We start from the raw sequence: 20,715 nt of genomic DNA, 5'->3' as shown, positions 1-20,715 counted from the left end.
GTCTGAGTGCTGAAACTCTTCATTTCATTAGATGTTTCATATTTCAACATTGGTATCAGGTGAAAGCTCCCTGAAACTTTCATAGAAGTAGCTATTCAGTCCATATGACAGATTCAAAGCAGAAACACAGTTGAGAGAATCTTCTGGGAAAGGGCATAATAGCAGGACCAGAATGTTGTGTGGATTGAGGCTGCCCTGATACCCATAGCAAATGAAAAAAAAAAAAATAAAAAAAAAAATAAACAAACACTGGGCATTCATGTGACGAAAAACACCTCATTTACTTTTCTACTCAGTGAAGAGTTATTAGTTCTTATTATATGACAACTGGGAACATAAGACATTAGATCTCATTCGTCATGGAGGACATATGTTAGGAAGCTTGAAAATATACTGGTAGCCAAACACAGACATTTTTAATAAAAATTGTAATTTATGACTTGTTGCCAAATACAGTATGCCATTTATTAAGATGATGAAAACTAGAATAAGACCAGATTTGGGCAGAGTGTCATATCATTTCTCTAAAGATAGCTGAGCTCTTGTTCTGTCAACTGCCTTCAGAGCCGGTCATTGCTATGGAGTAAATGTTTATGTCCTCCCAGTATTCGTGTGTTGAAACCCTAATACCCAATGTGATGGCATTGGGAGGTGGGCCTTATAGGAGGCAAATTGGTCATGAGGATGGTTTCATTTTTGGAATTAGTGCCCTTATAAGAAGAGCCATGAGAGAGATAATTTCTCTGTCTGCCCTGTAAGGACAGAGCAAAGAGTCTATTTGCATACTGGGAAGAGGGCTCTGGCCAGGAATCAAGTCAGCTGGTGCTTTGATCAAGGATTTCCCAGCTTCCAGAACTGTGAGAAATAAACATCTGTTGTTTGAGTCACACAATCTATAACATTTTTAGTGGTGGCAACCTGATGGACTAAGACAGTTATCATCGACACAACCCTGCCTCCTGAGTTTGTAATTTCATATTATTTTTGGTGTCAAATGTATTATCCATACCATTCACCTCTCTTTATATGAGGCACTTCAGATCTATTTCCAAAACTGGCACTCACTTTTAAGGGATGACTTTTTATGAATCTATTCAAATTATATTATTTAGAGCTTATGAGAATTTCATGAGAAGAATCACAAGTTATCTGGAGTAATGAAATATCTTACCATATATTCAAGGGTGCATTAAAAATGACAAAGCTAATCTGGCTTTAAACTTATACTTCATTGATTCTGCCTTTGGCAGGCACACACAGAACCTCAAGCACTTTCTGGTGTTGCAAATGTCCTATGACTGTTTTCATCATTGAAGGAGGAGTTATGCTGGATTGAAGCACAGATTCACAGAAGCTGCCACTGCTTTCCCCTCTCCACCAGTCAGAGTTTGTCTTTAGAGTATACCTTAGAACACCATGGATTCCACTGGCCGGATTCAGAAAAGATAGTCGCCATTGCACGTACAAGGACAATGCTCTTCTCTCCTAATGCCTAAACACCGCACGGTGGCCAAACATCGTGCTGAAGAAAGAGTTACCCGCAACTCAGCAACTGTGCTGCTTGTCAAATAGGAAAGGAAGAATTTTAATAATAGTGTTCCTTTTTTTCGAAAGATTTTCAGAATTTTAAGGAATTAAGCTCAAAAGCAACAACAAAAAGATAACTAGAAAATACCCAAATGTTTGGATATCAAAGAATGCATAGAGTGTTGAGTAAACAAATCTAGACATAATTTGTGATGTTTTCTTATTTCATTTATATAAAGCTCAAAAATGGGCAAAACTAATGTATAATGTTAGAATTCAAATATAATAGTTGTGTTTGTGGATATCAGGGCAATGGTGGCAGGGAAGAAGCATGACAGGGGCTTTGGGGCTATTGATCATGATGTATTTTCTACTCTAAGTGTGCATATAGTATGAAAAAGCAACATTTATGACTTCTGCACTTATTATATATGTGTTTAATTCCACTATGTAATCTTATAAAAAATAATACCAGTAAAAAAGGGGAATGGCTGGTAATGGAGATTATTTTTAAAAACTACTCAACAAAATCATCCCCTTCTATTACAAACCAAAATAATATCTATAAAATGGAAGGGTGAAGTCTAATTTAGAAAGAGAAATTATATGGCTATATATGGCTAGACCTTATAGCAGAAAAATTTCTGTGTAGAAATGTGATAGAAGAAATCACAGAAGTATTTCAAGTGTTTAAATACAAACTTCAAACTTCTACACCACAAGATAATAATGAAAGCGTTAATGTCCACAACACATTGGGAAAATAATTTGTCACCATCATGACAAACCAATATCTTAACATATAGTGGTCTATTCTTATTTATTTTAAAATAGAAACAAAAAGGAAGCTTCCACGTAAGGCTAAAAGAGCTCGTAAACAACTATCTTTCATTTCTTGAAGATTTCCATTCTTTTGCTCTACTATGAACCAGACGCTTTATGAGATAGTGATACAGATGTCATCTTGGGACATCTTTTTACTCTTCTCACTCTTATACAGATCCCCTGTCCTCTTTGTTATTTTTTTTTATTTCCTCTTCCCTCATTTTGCTGAAGCACATCCTAGAATATCTTACCTAGAACAGGTACATGTGAAATAAATCTTATGGGTACTTAAATATCAGGATTTTTTTTTAATTTTGCTTCATATTTCCTTATATGCAAATCTCTGCTGAATGGAAACTAGTAGACTGCCTGCTGGAATCCTGTTTGGGGACATGAGGAATAGGCTTGACTTTTCTTGAGTGTGAACTTTTGCCTGACACCCCTGTTTCTGCTCACATTCAGTGTTTCTCCTTTCCATTTTATCTTCTGTTTCCAAGATGTGAGCCCTTCCTGCACTCTTTACCACGTATCACCTCTTCTTTCACACCATTTTCTTTACATATGTTTTTGGTTGCATGGTCCCCTCTGGTGTACTGCATCAATGAGAGCCCCAGCAAGAAACAGATGGATTTTTACAAAATAAGATGATCTGAAGAAGCTTTAATAAAATTAACAAAGCAGTGAGCAGAGTGTAGGGAGCCACAACAAACAGGGGAGACCCCACAGAATGGAGGAAGAGAGTAATGAGGAGGAACCAATAGGAGAGAGGGTTTTAGGGACCGTTGCCTTTGACACAGGGATGAATTAATCTCCAGCAACCTCAGAGAGAAGAATAGATTCCTTAACTCTAAAAATGTCTTTCTGAGGCTCCCTATTATATTAGCTCAACCAGAAGTCAGGGAGCAAGGACAGTCTTCAATGTAGTCCATGGAGATCAGATTTCTGGGACAGAGATCAGAGTGGGAAAAGACAGAAAGTAGAACTGCAAAGGCAAAGGGAAGATGTCCAACACATCTGGTAAATCAGTTGTCATTCTTCTATATGGATTCTTTCTTTCATAAAAGAATATATATCTCTCATCTGATACTATCGCATCTTTCTGGATAGTATTATTTGTAAGAGAAAAAAAAAAGAATGTCCCTAATCAGTCCTCAAGTTATTGAACCCATTTTAATTTTTATATTTTCTTTATGCTTTATTTTCTTTATACTTTAGTTAATTGCTCTATAAAATAGGGTCTAGTTCATTTTTATCTCTTCTAGTCCATTTCTTTACCACTAAATATTTTTCTGGTGTTCCATTTGTTTACTGTTTAATATTATACCAACGCAATATAATCTATTTGGTTCTGTAAGAAGTACAAAGAAACTTATTCACCCTTAATGTTTCTAAAATCTTTGTAATTATTTAGATATTTTAATGGCCCCCCAAAGATGTTTGTGGGCTAATAATCCTGGATCTGTGAATGTTACCTTACATGGTAAAAAGGACTTTGCAGATCTGTTGAAGTTAAAGACCTTAAAGTGGAGAGGTTATTCTGGGTACTTGGGTGGGCCAAATGCAATCACAAGAGTCCTTATAAAAGAGGGGGCAGTAGGCTTGGAGTCAGAGAAGGAGATGACAGGAGGATGGACTCAGAGAGTGATGTCATTACTGGAAGGGGGTCATGAGCCAGGGAGTGCAAACAGCCTTTAGAGGCAGGGAAGAGCAAAAAATGGACTCCCTGCTGGAGCCTCCAAAGGAAGGCAGTCTTGCTGACACCTTGATTTTAATCCCATAAAACACAATTTTGGACTTCTGATCTCAAAAACTCTAAAATAAATTTGTGTTGTGTTAAGACACTAGGTTTGTGAGAATTTGTCACAAAGCAATAGGAAAATAATACGGGCCTTCTTCTTTTTCAATTTCTTTTTTTTTTTTCATGGTGACATTAGAATCATATAATAAATTAACCATAAGGTAATCTGAAATTGCAAACCCTCATCCTGATTCTTAAGGCCAGGCAGCATCTCTCTTCCCTTCTTTATGTTCACTTTGGGGCACTGTCATCTTCATGCCCAATGTTAGAACTCAAGTCTTTGTTTGATTCATCAAACATTTCACCTTTTTATCATATAAGGTTTTTCACAGATAAGGTCCTCATTACCTGAAACTTTTCTTTTGACTTTTCATTCAACTGCTTCTTCATTCTTCAGGACTCACTTATATATCTATTCTCAGGGAATCTCTTCCTCTTCTCCAAGGACAGGTGCCCTGGTTTATCCCATCTCACATCTTCTTTTCAGTCTCATGAGGTATCACAATCAAAACAGTTATTTTTGGATGTATTAGCTGAAGGCTTTTGGGCATTACTTTACAATATGGACTTTAATTTTTATTGATAAAATCAGAAGTGTTTATCTCATGGAGTTATTACAGAGAATAGTTGAAGTAATATATTTAGAATTGTTCTTCAAACACAACCAAACTTTGCTGAATCTGCTTGAAAATGCTTTTCTCTCATTCTGAATGACCAGATTCTTGTCTTTCTTCAGATCTGTATTATTTTATTTTATTGTATAGAATGCCACTTTCTTTTTTTAATAATATATCATTGGTTTTTGATGAAGTATTTGATGATTCATTAGTTGCATACAACACCCAATGCTCATCACATCACGTGCCCTCCTTAATACCCATCACCTGACTAACCCATTCCCCTGTGCCCACTCCCTTCTGTAACCCTCAATTTGTTCCCCAGAGTCGAGAGTCTCTCGTGTTTTGTCTCCCTCTCTGATTTCTTCCTGTTCAGTTCTTTTCTTTAGATCTGTTTTAAATGTAATCTCTTCAGAGGACAGGTGTCTTCCTAGAAGCAGGAAGTGAGAAAAATTTATCCAAGATTAGAAATTCCAGCCACCCTATCTACCTACCACTCAGGCTTTGTGTGAAGGAAAGAGAAGTATGGGAGGAAGGGAAGTCAGAGCACCACTTCCTGGCAGCTCTGCTGGGGAAACAAAAAAGACCCAATGAAAGAGATGGTTGTACAGGACAGCTAGAACAATAGAAATTCTAACAAATATGACTTGGCCCCAAATGTAGCAGAGAAGAAACAGAGAAAACTCTAAGACTCAAAGGGACCACAAAACTCAGACAATGGTGATCCTAAGGCCACCTAGACCAAGGCTGAAGACCACAGCAGAGATCCCACAATGACCCACAATCACTGGCATAACTCTAGAGACATAAAACCCTCAGGAGAACTGAAATCATTTCCCTCCAACAGAGTGGTGACTTAGAAAAAAATATTAAGTGATAGATACACAATGAAGTTATATTTCTTAGACATCTCTAGATTGAGCAATAATGCCTTCTAAAACTATTCTATAGTCTTTCTTTCCTATTGGTTTCATGAGAACTGGGACAAGAGTTAGCCTGACACATTTCTCATAAACCAATCTTTAATAAAAACTTTTAGATGAATGACTACAGCAGATATTGACATATCCCTTAGTAAGCATTCATATGTGAATTCACACTATACTTTCCACATTCAAAAAGAACTTTAGAATTACCTTTTTGTCTTGTATTTCAGAATCGGTTTTATATGCCTGTGGGGGAGGGAGGAAAGAAAAAGAGTTATTGAAAAGGTCTAAAATCAAACATGTTTTAATGAAAATGCTTTCTTCTTTGGGAGTGAATCTGAAATTTGGTGTACCAATATATAATCAAGGCCAACTTACATTGAAAATAATACTGGGCTTTGTCTGAGCTCACTGACAATGAAAATATGGCTGGAAAATACAGCTGGACAGAATTAAGTTCGTTTCCTTCCACAGTGGTAAATGAGGTCAGTGTCTGGAATAAGATACTATGTCCAGTTATGTTTAGTCAACCTGGTGAACTGCTTCCAACCCTATCTCAAAGTATCAGGGGTTTGAAGGGCTTTACTGCCCCTTTTCCAGCAATAAATCTTCTTAACCAATAAAGAGGACATATCCTTGCTTACCATTTGAAAATATGGAGCCTTTACATCCAGAAGCAATGCTCAAATAGTGAATATATATTTTAAATAAAAACAACAACAAGGGCTCCTGGGTGGCTCAGTGGGTTAAGCCTCTGCATTTGGCCCAGTCATGATCTCAGGGTCCTGGGATCAAGCCCCGCATCGGGCTCTCTGCTCAGCAGGGAGCCTGCTTCTCCCTCTCTCTCTGCCTCTATGCCTGCTTGTGATCTCTGTCTGTTAAATAAATAAACAAAATCTTAAAAAAAAAAAAAAGAATTGTTTAACAACAACAACAAAATATTTTGAAACAGTTGGTTCTATATCCTCATTTGGCAGATGTGGAAACTGAGCCACAGGGGGTGATTCTACCCTAAGAGTTAAGGCTACCAAAAAAAAAAAAAAAAAGAGTTAAGGTTACAAGAGGTTACAAGACACATCTTCTAAATTGCAATCCAAAATTTTTTCCAGAATATTGCTTTTCACTTCATAACAAAGGAAAAAAATATTTAAAGATTATCTGCATCTTTTATAAGGCTCACAAATATTTCTGTGCTTCTATTGTTTGGTGGGAGATCTTGTGGTTAGGAACAAGCCTGGGCCAAGAGCCACATTGCATGGCTGAATAGAAACCTGAAAAGATCTTTAATTGTACCATTTTTAAGATAAACAATTCATTCAAGTGTGTTTAAAAATCAGAGCAAATGATTCATCTTGATGTGGATCTGGCTATAAAAAGGAACGTATCTCTGGGTGGGACTGGAAAGAAAACCTTTCTTTCTTTTTTTTTAAATACAGTATTCCTGCCCAGATGAAATGAAGGTACTCCTAGAGCCTGATTGCCGTGATTTCAGACGACGATCAGTTGACAAGGAAAGAGAATCCTAAAGTTCCTGACCTTTCAGGAAGTGTACTGGATGTGAGGTAAAGTTGGTGAAAAGAAGCTGATATTTAAACCAACACACAGTGATTCTTTAGACTTTGGGGGTATTTAGAGTAATTTTCAATTAGTGATGGCAATGGCCTACAAAGCAGTTTCAGACAGGGAAGTGGGGAAGAGCAGACAACTTTTGAGAAGCACTAAACTGAAAGAAAAACTTGAAGGCTGAGCTGAAGGAGGCTTCAGTGGCATAAATATGACCTACACCATAGAAGAACGCAGTCCCACCAGCCAGAATCAGCCCCCTAATGTGTATTTAAATAAGTTATAATGAACATTAAAAATATAAAACATAAGGGGGCAGCCTGATAAACGTAACCACAATAAAATTAAAAACATAAATGCTTAATCATTAAAAGATACCACAAAGAGAGTGAAAAAGATAAGTCACATACAGAACAAAGATATTTTTTAACACATGTAATGGACAAAGAGTTCATGTCCAGAATATAAAAAGAATTCCTATTTATTAAAAGGAAAGAAATGAAAGTAAAATAAAAAGAGACAAAAACAGGCATTTTGCAGAAAATAGAAACACAGATGACTCTAAACCTATAGAATATTGTCAATTAATTGTATTCTCAGAGAAATACGAATCAAACCACTAGCCTGATATTCCACACAGAGCAGTTTGATAAAATTATGCAGCTGGATTATATGAAATGTTGAGGAGGATATGGAGAATGGGACTATTATCTCCTGCTAGTGGGGCATAAATTAGCACAACTGTTTTTGAGGGGGAGTAAATTTGAACATGTTCATTGCATAATCCATGACAGTTCCTGTCTTCAGTAAACTTGCACCCGTACCCTGGATCAGGCAACAGGCACCAGGTACTCACAACAGTGTCAGCAAAATACTGGGAACAACCAAATGCTCAGGCCAGCTAAAGGACTGAATGAACTGAAGGATTCATGAGCTGAAGTAGTAACCACAGGAAGCAAGAATTCATTCACTATCAACAGCGATGAATCTCAAACTCATCATGATGGCAAAGGTACATGAAGGATCAAAACCAACCAAAACTAGATAATTTATTAAATGCAGATACATCACTAGATGGTGAAAGTACAGAGAAAAGCAAGGAAATGACTGAGATAGAATTGAGGATTAGGGTTACCCCCTTGCAGGGATGAAAAGAGATGGGAGAAGATAGACCGATGGCCACAAAACTATTGGTTGGGTGTTGACTACACAGGCATTAGCCATGAGAATGTGTCCTATAGGCTTTATAATGTTTGATATATTTCAATATAAAAATGCCTCCAGGGGCACCTGGGTGGCTCAGGGGGTTAAAGCCTCTGCCTTCAGCTTAGGTCATGATCCCAGGATCCTGGGATCGAGCCCCGCATCGGGCTCTCTGCTCAGCGGGGAGCCTGCTCCCTCCTCTCTCTCTGCCTGCCTCTCTGCCTCCTTGTGATCTCTGTCTGTCAAATAAAAAAATAAAATCTTAAAAAAAAAGTGTCCCCCAAATCAGTAAGCTGGAGAAGAGAAAGAATAACAAAGTAGTAGAGGGAGAAAACAAGATTGAATATATACATTGAACATATATAGAGAGAACATATATTGAAAATATATAGAGATTATAGATTATATTATATATACAGAGTATGTACTATATTATATATAATATATAGATATAGATATCTAGATATCTAGATATATATTGACTAGAGACATCAATCAATCGACTGATCAATCAGTCTCCTACTGGATGACCCCAACACAACTCTGCTAACTCAGTTGTGTCTGCCACCTCTCAGGGAAGGTGTTTTTTGTTTGTTTGTTTATTTGTATCTTTTGGTTCAGCCACCTAGTCATCCCATTCAAATCTACCCTATGCATTCTGGGTTGAAAACATTAGTGTTTCATGAGAAACCATGGCAAGTAATCAGACTCTCTACTCTACTGTTTCTAACCAGCTCATCATGAGCAGTTTCACGGTTCAGTATACCACACGCATAACAGTTCTAGCTAAAGTGGCCTTTTCTTTTCTTTTTTTTTTTTTAAAGATTTTATTTATTTATTTGACAGACAGAGATCATAAGTAGGCAGAGAGGCAGGCAGAGAGGGAGAAAGGAGGAAGCAGGCTCCCCGCTGAGCAGAGAGCCCGACGAGGGGCTCAATCCCAGGACCCTGAGATCATGACCTAAGCTGAAGACAGAGGCTTTAACCCACTGAGCCACCCAGGCACCCCTAAAGTGGCCTTTTCTAGGGGAGAGGGGGATCATAATTAATTTCACCTACCCGGATAATCGGAATCTCAGTCATACTTCTTAGGAAGGTGGGTTTGAATCTAGATCCAGTGCTAATTTGCCATATTGTATTTGTTTGATTTACTCATATGGACTAGTTTCCTCATTTAAATGGAAATAGTCCTTCCAGACTGTGCTGTTATGAGAACACAAGCAGGACCACAGAGTACATTCTCTGGCACACCTCAACGACAGCCTTGAAAGCTGTCAGATCCGTTCCAACAAGCGTGTATGTATACAGAATATTTCCTGGAGAGCCTTTCTTACTTTAGACTGATTGAACTTCACACTATGGTTGGAGAATTTTATAAAGTCGAGCAGAAGGTTCATCTTATGTGTATTTGTGTGTGTTCCCAAAACAAACTCTAAGTGATGTAGAGGAACAACAACTTCCAATTTCTGAGCCATAAGAATTAAAACATTCTTATCCACTTTGTGCATTCTACTGCATTTCTTTCTGCCTTGATTCTGCATTGCCAGGGATGTTTTTATGTATCAGAGCACGTCTCAGGGATTGAGGAGAATGCACAACTCCTAGTTTGCAACCAAACTTCAGTCTTCATTATCTGTAACTACGCTGGGGTCTTTGTTTAAAATTCGCTGAATTTAAGAAGGTTCTCTCTGTCTTCAATACATTTAGCAACAAGTCTGCTGGCAGTGGCTTATCACCAGGGAATTGTACAGAGTTGTGCCTGCTGTACGGTTCTGCTCTCTCTCTCTCTCCTTGTGCATTACATCTTCATCTCTTAACAATGATCTCTGTGTTCTGCTTTGGAGCCAACATGGCCAAGTTGAGATTTCTATCCATTCCTTTTGGCAAGAAGGAAATCTAAGAAATACCCCTGTTTCAGAGATGCCTGAACTCAATTGTTATCCCCTTGAAAAACTGAGGATTTTACTCTTGAGATGTTTTATAGTAATGACGGTAGAAGAGAAACAAGTACAATTCAGAATGACCCAAGGACTTTTTTGGTTTTGTTTTCAATTAACGAGAAAAGGTAAAATCTGATTAAACTCTATGAGCTGTTCACCAACATATCTCCTGTGTCAGCATGGTGTTTGGAGTTAGATCTTTTATAAGGAAGACAGCCATTCAGCAAAATTCATTTGGATGGATTGATGCGTTCATAAGTTAATAAAACTGATACGTGAACAGCAAATGGAACATTTTGTTTTAAGTCTTGACATGATCCTGAAAGCCCTGGTTATTATTGAAGGTTTGATTATTGAGAAAATGTATAAATCCCTAGGAATTCTTGTCAAGATAATATTTTTTAAGATGCTTTTTATTTTAGAATAGTCTCTAATTTACAGAAGAGTTGTGAAGATCAGACAGAGTTCACATAAACTCTACACCATTTTCTCGTTGTTAACGCTGACCACAACAATGGTACATTTGCAACAACAAATGAACCCCTGCTGATAGGTTATTATTGACGAAAGTTAACACCTAATTTGGATTTTCTTCATTTTTAGTTAATACATTCCCAGATCCTATCAAGGGATCTTCTTGCAAAGTGACACAGATCATAGGCAATACCTTATTCCTGCTATTCTACAAAGTTTATGGAAGGCTAAAGAGGTAAAAAGTATATTGGTCAATAGTACTAAACAATTACTCTAATTAACAGTAATTCACATCTACACTGCAGATTTACAATTCCCAAAGCTGTTCAAGGGAACGATAATCCACTTTCATTCTCGGTAGCAGGGACTTTGGAAAGGGAAGAATCTGACGTTCAATAGCTTGTCCACAGTCCAAAATTCAAACCCAAAACTTCTAACAATACTCGGATGAAAATATGATCCCCAATAAATCCCAAATGTCTCCTGCCTTCATTTGTTCCTTTTTGTTCTCATTGATTTAGCTAGAGGGAAACTGAGGCCCCAGAGCAGGGATCAGCAGACTTTTCTGTGAAGGGGAAGGCAGGAATTTTTGAGGTTGTGCAGACCACATGGTCTCTGTCCTGCCATTGTAGAGCCAAAGCAGTCACAGAAGATACACTAACAAGTGAGAGTGCTCCAATAAAACATGATTGACAAAAACAGGGGGTGAGTGAGATTTGCAACACAGACCAGTTTGTCAACTGCAGCCCTAGACACAGGGCAAATCTCTACAACCATCTGGGATGTATGTGTGTGTGTGTTCATACATATGTATGTATCATGTTCAGAAATGTTCATATATGATATATGCATATATATATTTGGTGATACATAAAACTCAAAATTCATTGATTTGCTTATGCCATTATTCTTTTAAAACCTCTATCCATGTCTTTTTAATCCTTAAGAATGTATCACAAAAATTGTCTCTGTTCTTCATTAATCTCCTGTTAGCATCGTTCTGGATTTCACTGTAACTTATGATTATCTCTGGCCTAATAGGATTGCTTACCTGCCTCCTAAAAAAGAAGGTAAAGGCAGATCAAAGTATTTTGAAGTTAGGCTTAGGGACATAGGAAGTTGAAATAAGACAGACATGGGACCTGGGTCCATTGAAACCACAAAGGGATAGCAAGACACATGCTGAAGTTCCCAAAAAATGAATCACAAATTTCAAAGCCTTCTTATACTGATCTGTGCTGTTTTTACCCAAAGAAGCCCTTCATGATTTTTGCTATAATCTATCCCAGAGTGAAAAATCACTTCAAGTGACCCTTTGGAAAAATGTTTCCAACCTTGCCTTTTATTTCATGTTTTTGTGTGTGTGATTTAAAAATATATATACGATTAGAAATCTTGTGTGGTCTTTATCACACACACTATATCAACACATGATGGGAGAAGCCAAAAATGTGCTATAGGGAATTTTTGAAAGGCTTTCAGGAGATATTTACATAAATTACTTTCCTCTCTTATGTAATCATAATAAAGAAGTTGGATTGAAACTTTAAAATATTTTTCACTATGGAAGTATATTTATATACAGTTTGTGAATAACAGCATGCTTATATGTAAATAATACATATGTTTATGTATTTCTACGTATATGAACATACACATACCTATTCATAAAGCAAAGTCAGGAGTTTAAAAGAAAACCAGGTTGCTGGGGTATAAAAGCTAAGGAGATTTTCAAGTGTTCCCTGTTATGTGTGGGGTGCATCTAACACAATGTAATATTTTCACAATGATTAATGAACAGGAGAAGAATATTCTCTCCTTAAAGTTCCCTTGACTTGCTGAGGGCTGTATTTAAGCTCCTTTGGTATTCTAATACCTGCTCAAATGACCAAGTAGAACCCCATTAGGACTTGGCCTCGTGTATAGGTGTAAAAATTTGGGTGATTAAAATGGGCCTCAATTCTTTGCAGCCCCTTCCAACAAAAAGTCTGTTTCCCATTCCTTGACTTTGATCTGGCCTTGTGATATGCTTTGACCAGTGGACTATAATGGAGGTGATTTCATATGATTTCTGAGAAGGGTCTCTGGAGGCCTTGTAGCTTCTGTACTTGTCTCCTTAGAACACTGAGACCATGTGAAGAGAAAGGCCTGTCAACAGTCCTCATTCATCACCAGACATGGAAGTGAAGCTTGTGGGAGCCTCCACCCCCAGGTAGACAACCAGATGACTGTGGTCACCTGTATGACCTCAGGTAACCCTAGCAAGGGAACCACCCAACAAACATAACAACTCAGTCACTTATTTATTATGAGGCATAATAAATAATTTTTGTTTTAAGCCATACATGTTAAAAAAGAAAACAAAATATAATTATTTCAGAAAAACCCGAAACATGTTTAGTTTCTGAATTAGGAATATATGAATGCATGAGTTTGTGTTTCTGTATTTGTTTGTGTTCATAGGTATAGGTGTTGTGAGGCTACAATGCAAATAATAGTGGGTCACAACTACTATTTATCAGATACCTGATGTGTGCAAGACAGTGTGTGACATACTTTAATGCAAGCAACATATTCTGTAGTTATTCTGATTATGTTACGTATAAGCGTTAGCCAGAGAAGAGGTAAATACCCTCTTCCACTTTGGCACATGAGCAATTTAATTTTCTATGTTGGCCAGAGAAGGTAACATCACGGAAACACACAAAAGAAAATATTTGCCTTCATAAAATTTTAAACACTATGGCCAAATGGGTAATAGGCAAAATTAAATGATAAATTAAGAGGGAATATTTGCAACTTATATCTCAAAAATCTAATGGTCATAAGCTTTTAGAAATTTTTCTAAAACAAATGTGAAATTCAAACACCCAATAAAGTAGAAACAGATACTATTACTGAAGTTACAACACACTGACATCTAAGGAAGAAAGTGCATTCCAAAAAAATATTGAAGCAATAATTGACAATTATATGTTTACTGACCAGAGCTATCTTGTTAATTTATCCATTTATTCAAATAACATTGTGTAATGCTAAATATCAGGAACTTTGAAAGGGAGAAAAGCATAACCTTTCCCTCAGTTAGTGCAGAGCCAAATGGGAGAGATAGAATAATCAAAAGAACAATATAATATAGTGGGTTAGTATTAAGTTCTTGAGCTATGTAGAGCATCAAGTGGTTTGACATCTTCTGCAAAGAAACCATAGAGAATCCTTCTCACAGGAGGTGCAGAAAGAAATTTCTTTTAACACAAGTTAGAATTTTCCAGATGAAGGAAGTGCCGGGGGAGGAGGGGAAAATTATTGGAGAGAAATTGGTGACCATAGGCAAATGCTGAGAGAAGTAGCATACTGTGTGTAGGGAACTACAAGAAGTGTGATAAGAAGCAGAGCTGAAAATGCTAGAAATAAAACTGAGGAGACATTGTACCCATTCAGTAGTTCCACTCAGTCTGAATTGGACCTGAGGAGGGGCAAGACTGGAGAGAGGAGGAACCAGCAGATCTGTGACATGTTCACCGGATTTTAAATGAAACTTTTTCTCTGGAGGATGAATTTTAGGGGTAAAATTGGGAGCTGAGTGATGATTAGGAAACTGTAGTAGGAGTCCAGAGAGGAAAGGTATAGGATTAAAGACTGCTCCTGGGTTTAGAGCTCATTGTTTCCATATGAATCTATGAGGGCTTTTTTTTTTTTTTCATTTATTTTATTTCTTTTCAGTGTTCCAAAATTCATTGTTTATGCATTTGTTTTTTTGTTTGTTTGTTTGTTTAGAGAGAGGACGGGGGAAGAGGTAGAGGAGATGAGATTCTCAAGCAGGCTTTACTCCCAGTGTAAACCCAACACAGGGCTCAATCTTACAACCCTGGGATCATGAACTGAGCTGCAATCAAGAGTCGGATGCTTAACACACTGAGCCACCTAATCACCCCGCAATGAGGAATTTTTTATTCCTTACAGTGACATACAGATCTAAGATATAGCCAAGATCCCTGCCTCCTGATAGTTACAGCTTTGAGCATTCTCTTCTCATTGTGTGTAGGAGGGACCTGTGATTTGCTTTTAATCAATAAAATATGGCAGAGGGGATGCATCTGACATCACTTTCATGATTGTATTAAAATATATGAAACTCTACCTTGCTAATCAACTTACACCGGAGATTCTTCTTGCTATTTTGACAATTAAAGGGCCATGTTGGAAGAACCCACATGTCAAGGAATGGTAGGTAGCCCTTAGGACCTGTGGACAGCCTTGAACTGATATTGGGCAAGAAGCTGGTGTCATCAGTCCTTCAACAAGGAAATAAATTCTGCCAAAAACCTACATGAACTTCTCTACATAGGGGTAGGAAGTAGATTCATCAGCCATTCCTTCCAGTGAGAATGCAGTCCAACTGACACCTTGAGTAGAGCCTTTCAGAAAACCCAGTAAGACTCCTGATCCACAGAAACATGGGAATAAAAACTGTGCATTGTTCTAATTTTTTTAAAGGATTTTATTTATTTATTTATTTGACAGACAGAGATCACAAGTAGGCAGAGAGGCAGGCAGAGAGAGGGGGGAAGCAGGCTCCCTGCTGAGCAGACAGCCAGATGTGGGGCTCTATTCCAGGATCCTGGGATCATGACCTGAGCCGAAGGCAGTCTTGAACCCACTGAGCCACCGTAATTTGTTATGCAACAAGAGATAGCTAATAAAATATTTATTACAAAGTTAAATGTATTTCTCTGTATGGACAGTCAGGCCTCCAGAATACAAAATCATTCTGGAGCTGCTTTTTAAATTTATACCTATCATCTTAGCCATTAATAGTTTGCATAACTTGCCTGTCTTTGAGCCCTCCATAATGGTCTGGTAACTCAGATTCAGTTTATGGAAATTGCCCTTAGCAATATATTTAAGTATTTTTGTTTTCAGTGCCAAAAATGCTGAGTTCTTGAGTGATATTTCTAAGAGTATGGCTCAGCTATCAACCAAAATGCCTTTTCTCTAGTGCACTGATCTCATGCCAAGATGGTAAAGTTCCCCAAATCCCCTGAATGCTTCGGTTGATTTTAATTACACTGAAGTCTAAGTACCATTTCCAACAGCAACAGTGTTGTCAAGCATTATCAGAAAAATCTGAGAATAGAGGGGAAGTGGCTTCCAAAGGCAAACCCCATTGAGTGGACTTCTTTGTCAATTAACACCTTCTCAGGCTGCTTCTTTGTTGTATATCTCAAGGGCATTCTTTCATTCTCCAGCGCTTTCAGTCTCCTCCCCGAGTGGCCTCTCTTTAGCCTTCTGATATTTTGTCTCAGTTGTGAAGCTATTCTAAGCTTCTGAGAAGATTAAGAAATTAACATGCAAGACCATTATAGTTTAATACTCACATTCCTCAGAAATCTACAAAGACAGAAACATGTGAGAGGGAAGAAAAGGGACTCACATCTAGAAGTCATTTCTGAGGGCGCTATCATCGCACTATCTCATGACGGTGATCATAGCCAAATATCTTAGTAACCCTGGTCCAAGTCCCAATAACTGATTCTAGTAGGGAATCTAGTGTCTAATTGTCATAAGAGAATGGAAAATTTTACAGAATGGAGTCTTCTCCAAGATGCTCTGAGAATGCTGCATTTCTCAGCACAGCCATAAGGACTTAATCCTGGTTTCATGTAAGAATGTAAACCTTGAGGTGGGTTCCATGTGATGATAGGATTTAGAGGGACAGAAGTTTTGGAAGATTATTTTAAGTGAGGTAAGTGCTCATAAGACTACAGATTGTATCACAGTGGAGGTCAAGGGATGGATATGGCCAAGGAGTTTAGGGTGAGGATGAGGGTTGATGGCCAAAGACAAGGAAGAACTCTGCCTTATTGGGATGTAATACTGTAATTTCAAAGGAGTGGAGATAAAGCGAGAATATAATTGGCTAGAGGGAACTTTAAACTCCTTAGTGAGAATTATGAACTTGATACCAAGTATCTCCTCTTAAATTTTACCTTTCCTAGGAAGCTCTTCATAGTAGTCCTGTTTAAGAGCCACACCTTCATTGTATCATGACTGCATTTTTCACAAGATAATGTAAATATCAATTTACCTGCTCTTCTCCTCCAGTGTCCTCAAGGATGGAGGCAATGACTTCTTTTGTCCAAAAAATGGGGTTGGAATGGAGCAAGAACACAGGCAGGGAGATAGGAAGAAAAGAAAGATGTAAGGTACTAGACTTTTGAGCTAAACGAAACCTCTCATGACATGCTATATACTAGCTTAGCCAGTCAAATCCAGTGTCATCCTCAGTTCCTTCATTTGAAGAAAACAGAGTTAATAATAGCTTTCCAATCATCTTCAAAAGATCCCTGTGAGAGTAAAAAAGATATTGAATATAATAATACTTTGGAAAATGGAAAACTACATGAAAGTGACTTGCTATTTGCACGTTCTTTAGTAAAGAAGGTTCTTTTGTAATCTTCTTAAGTAAAGGTTCTTTTGTAATGCCATTACAATGCAGTGTTTTGCACTACAAATGCAGTGTTTTGAGAAAACTCACATGCTGTGGGGAAAGAAAGATAACTCTAGTTTCATGGATGGTCATGAAAATGCTATTTATATTATAAAATGTTGGAAATCAGCTAAATGATCAACAATAGGGAGTTGCTGAAAAAACATTCATGTAGTCACAAGTTAGACTATTGTGGAGCCAAAATAATGGGGGTAGGAGAATCTTTAATTGTATGGGAAATTAGTAATACTATACAAAAAAGTCTTCAAAATATTACTTAGCAATGGCCATGTATCTGTGTGTATATGTGAGCGCCATAGATGTGTATATATGCAAAGACATGCAATCAAATGTAGTATGGGTTTTCTTATTTTCAATTACCCTCTCTGACAGTTTGTAAATTGTAAATAACAGAACACGTCCCCTTCTGTACCACCAGCCTGTGTTAATCTCATCCCCATATTTTAGCTTTAGAACAGGGTAGAAAAGGAAGCAGTGATCACTTTCAGCTTCTATGTGTCATGAAGGCTTTTTCAGAAGAGGAAGAGGGCGACAGCTCTGTGATCAAGCGATGTTCTCTATCACAAAAATATGAATGACGGTGTTACAAACACTTTTTAAAAAGAAAATGTATAGTAGCAGATACATCCTGGTGTAGGAGAGGTTGGAACAGAGTAGCACAGTCCCCACTCCACTTGGACTGGGTGACCATATTCTCACATTGATTCTAGAGAATGAAGGGGAAGGAGCCTTGAAGGGAAGCCACAAGACTCGGGTATCCACAGCCCTCCATCCCCAACTAGCTGTCTGACCTGAGACATACTGCTTCAAGTTGTTTCCTCGTCTGTGTGGAGTACAAGTCCCCTGTGACTCTGAAATGTTTTGTTTTTGTGAGTATGGCAATGTATTAATCTGGCCACACACCATCCTATATTCTCTGTTTCAATACGTATTTATTCAGTACTCAGGGAGTGTCTAACCCTTTTCAAAGGACCATCTGAGACAAATAGAACAAAAGAAAGCTATAATGCGCTGCTTTATGTGCTGGGGTTTATTATCTTGTTTCTCCATCACAACAGCCTGGTGAGGTTAAAAACTAGCATTCATCACTTTATCCGTAAGGAAAGGAGGGCCCCATGGGGGTAAAATAATAACAAATAGTTGAGGAGAATTTATACCCAGGTAATTCTGACTCCACAGCCAGGGACTTTCCCACTAACCACGCTTCTGTGTTTCTGAACTTGTTTTAAATGAGAACTTTAAACGCAGAAGGGCAGATGTCTATCTTGCATGGGTATCGGAATGGACTGAATAAATATTTATTTAAGGGTGTAAGAAAGAGAGAAAAAAACGCTGTAAGGATTTCTGAACTGTGTAGGCTCCCCTCCTCTCATAAAAATGAAAGAAAGGAAAAGAGAAAAAAAAAAGGGTCGGTAAAGAGGGACAGAAGGAGAAAGGAAGGAAGGAAGGGAGAAAAGCTGAGCAAATTTTAGGGCTCTAATAATTCAAATGATTCTTCAGCAAAAACGGCTGGATGAATGGAGGTTGAATTAGTCTCATTGTTCAGCATTTTCCACGTAGGTTTGATGTCAGATTCTTCTCCTGTCTTAATGGGGTCTGTGGTGGGAGGCCAAGGGGGCGGCTAGTGATTGTATTTAATTATGTTCAAAGAAGGATACAGAATACTGAGCAGATGTCAGACTTACAGCTGGGATCTCAGAACAAACGCCGCTCTGCTATCTCGCCTTCTCCATTGCTGTAGCAAAGCCGGGCCCAGAGAATGCCCAGCAGACGCACTGGCTGGGGCTGAGTGAGAAAAGATAACAAATCTTAAGGAAACATGTTGCTTATTATTCCTCATAATGAGAGCTGCCAGGGTGTACACTGAGCAGGCCTCCGGCTGATACCAGGACACAAAGGATCTTAATGCATCCCACACAAGGATGTCATTTGCAATCTGGAGCAACAAAAGAGATGGAAGGTAGGCCTTGTTTCTTGATACTGTATATCCCAGAGAGGACAAATAACAACCACACAGCTTGCTTTCCCAAGCCCCACAGGCATTCAAAAGAAGCCTGTTGACTGCAATTAGGATACCCCTGCTTTTAAAAGCCAACCCTCTCAGCAGGCAGTGAGACTCTATCATGGGCCATGGAGCCCCGGCATGTTTCAGATTTACCATGGAGGCAGGCTCATGGAAGGAGATGATGAGAAAGGAAACCCTAATGACTTGAAATTCACAGCCCCCTCAAGGGGGTCTTCCCTGATGCCTCCCAGATAGAATAGGCTAGTTTCACACTTTGTAGAACCGTAGAAAAAAATAATAATAATAAATAAAATTAAAAAAATTAAAAAAGAAAAAACAAACAAACAAACAAAACCCCACATGATTTTCTTCGTAATCCTACCAAACTAAGCCAACGTAAGCCTTCTCTAGGAGCTAGCATTCATCTCTCCACCTAAAGAGTTTTTCGCATCAGAATGCTCTGGTGTAGGTTAGGCCAGAAGTTCTGGGGAGTTAATGCCCCAGGATTTATCCTCAACCGCAGAGTGTGGGGATGAATATCTTGGGTTCCTCCAAGTCAGTAGGGTGGCACTATGGTGTGCTCTGCATCTCCTAGTGAATCAGAAGCTGAACTGAGCCCAAGATATCACAGTAAGAAGCTGCTCATTTTGACATCCGCTGTTGGCTTTTCTCCTTTCCCTAACTCCCTACCCATTCTCTCACCTTGATCCCTGAGTTTGCGTCCTAAATTTTGCTTGCAGCAAAATGTTTGTCTCAGCCTCTGCTTTTAAGGGAAATCCAATTCAGGGAGGCGGCAGGAGATTTCAGGATCTCCTTCTATGCTTCCATTTGCAAACCTGGGGGTGTACCCCATTGCCTATGGAATCAGTAGAAAAATCTCAGAGTGACATCTGCGATTCTTCTTGGAATGATCCCACGCTAACCTCCAGACTCATGAAAACCCTTCTTTCTCCAAAACACATTAATTCCAGAATATGCTTTATAATTTCATGATTTTAAGCCTTACTATATGGGCTTACTTCAATCTGAAATCCTCACTTAGCAGCTGTATGCTTTTCTCCTTTGTCTTCTTTAAGTGACTTTTTACTCAATAAGGCTTTTTGTGTTTTCAAAAGTAGAGTGGAATCTTCCTCCCTAAGTTGGCATAATCTTCAGTATATTCTTATATTAAAAACCATTTACAGCTTTTCCACAAAACTGATCAGCTTCAGAATAGGCACTGCCTTTTAATCTTTGTATTCTCAATTTCTATCATGGTGGCTGATACTTAGTACATTACATTAATCAAAATGTATTGTTTGGCTAAATGAATATAGGAACAAAATA

General features: G+C 38.2%; 1 long non-coding RNA gene across 2 annotated transcripts in view; it reads left to right on the top strand.

The window, feature by feature from the left end:
• Nucleotides 1-20,715, top strand: part of LOC101673533 — a 220,991-nt gene that overhangs the window by 177,944 nt on the left and 22,332 nt on the right. For both annotated transcript variants that reach the window (XR_006606156.1, XR_198802.3), the window contains exon 4: nt 7,130-7,255. This is a non-coding gene — a long non-coding RNA (uncharacterized LOC101673533). The remainder of the gene's footprint in view (nt 1-7,129; nt 7,256-20,715) is intronic.

Source organism: Mustela putorius, unplaced genomic scaffold (genome assembly GCF_011764305.1).
Source record: "Mustela putorius furo isolate JIRA1106 unplaced genomic scaffold, ASM1176430v1.1 tig00000228_pilon_pilon_pilon, whole genome shotgun sequence".
Classification (NCBI taxonomy): domain Eukaryota; kingdom Metazoa; phylum Chordata; class Mammalia; order Carnivora; family Mustelidae; genus Mustela; species Mustela putorius.
The sequence above is the reverse complement of the archived record's forward strand: the minus strand, read 5'-3'. Positions and strand labels throughout refer to the sequence as shown.